The following is a 1,353-nucleotide window of genomic DNA, read 5'->3' on the forward strand; positions in this document are numbered from 1 at the left end:
TGCATGCAAAATCACTCACACAATTACATTTGTGCATCTGTGTGTGTTTGTGTGTGTACATGTGTGTGCGAGTGTAAACACATTCACCTGCATGCACACTGATATCTTGCTTACCTGCAGAAGCATCTACAATGCCATGATATTACTGTAATTATGCTCACAGTTCTGTCAGAATGAATGAATAACCATGCAATTCTGGCCAGAAGCTCTCAATTCCGTTCTTGGTCAGGGGGCTTGGGGAAATATCTATTCCTTTTCATGTAACTGGATGCCCGACTGTCTTGGCTCATGAGAAGAAAGGGACAAACAGTGGGGAAAAGCAGAGAGGACATTTCAGCCATATTCACCAGAGACCAGCTGGGATTATACAGGAGAGAAGGATGGTTTTAGTGGCTCTGGACTCAGGGGAGGATCTAGAAGAAGCCTTGGTTCTTGAAATGTATTTCATCGTCTGCTTGTGCCTGTACAGTGTGAGAACCATGGAGCCACTGGTCCATAGCATGAGCCCCAGCAAAACCATATCAGGACCTGGCAGTAATGTTGCATAAAGGATGTCACTAGTTGGATCATGCCGAATAGAATAGCAGTATATAAAAGATTTCAGGTTTGTTGTGCTTTCATTGCCATGCTTTGCCCTCATGTGTACAAAAAATATGCTGCTTGTTAATAAATGAATTACCCAGTTGAGGTACACAGAGCAACAAATGCACTTGTGTGTCCTTACCATTAAATCTGAATACCTGTAGTTCCTGGAGCTGATGATGATGGCCTGAAACAAACTAAGAAATGAGGTGCTGCCAATACAACCACCCCTTGAAACTCTGTGTACAAAAAAACCCCATTTGCATCCCATGTTATTGAAAATGTCTTTAAACCCCACAAAGGATAGTTTCTTGGGCACACCTTTGCACATTACAGTTAAGATATTGGCTACAGCCAGGTGCATCAGAACCCAGTCTGTAGACCTTAACCTATAGCTTGTTAGGTAAATATATATATAGTGGCATAGAAGAGAAAAATTCCCTAGAATTCCAATTATAGTCAGAGAGAAGAAAGTCATTCCTAGAAGCAACTCACTGGTTTCCATGCTGTTAGTTCTTGTTCTTAAACTGTTGAGCCTGTATATCAAGGTGAAGCTGGTGACACAGTCACCATTCTCTCTTCCCAATGAATTCACATGATATATTCAACATGTAGGGCATCTACCACTTTGGCATAATTTCTACACATAAAAGTGATTGAATGAGGCCTCATTTTTGCTTTTATACCATTTTAATTACATGCATGTATTAATGTCAGTTCTAGGTTGAGGAACCAGCAATACAATAGATGCAAATTGTCAAGGAACAAGCA

At 40.8% G+C, this 1,353-nt stretch overlaps 1 pseudogene; it reads right to left on the reverse strand.

The window, feature by feature from the left end:
* Positions 1-209: 209 nt before the first annotated feature.
* LOC114635327 lies at positions 210-1,087 on the reverse strand (annotated as a pseudogene).
* Between the last annotated feature and the right edge of the window lie 266 nt (positions 1,088-1,353).

This window comes from Grammomys surdaster, unplaced genomic scaffold (assembly GCF_004785775.1).
Source record: "Grammomys surdaster isolate TR1022 unplaced genomic scaffold, NIH_TR_1.0 97448, whole genome shotgun sequence".
Classification (NCBI taxonomy): domain Eukaryota; kingdom Metazoa; phylum Chordata; class Mammalia; order Rodentia; family Muridae; genus Grammomys; species Grammomys surdaster.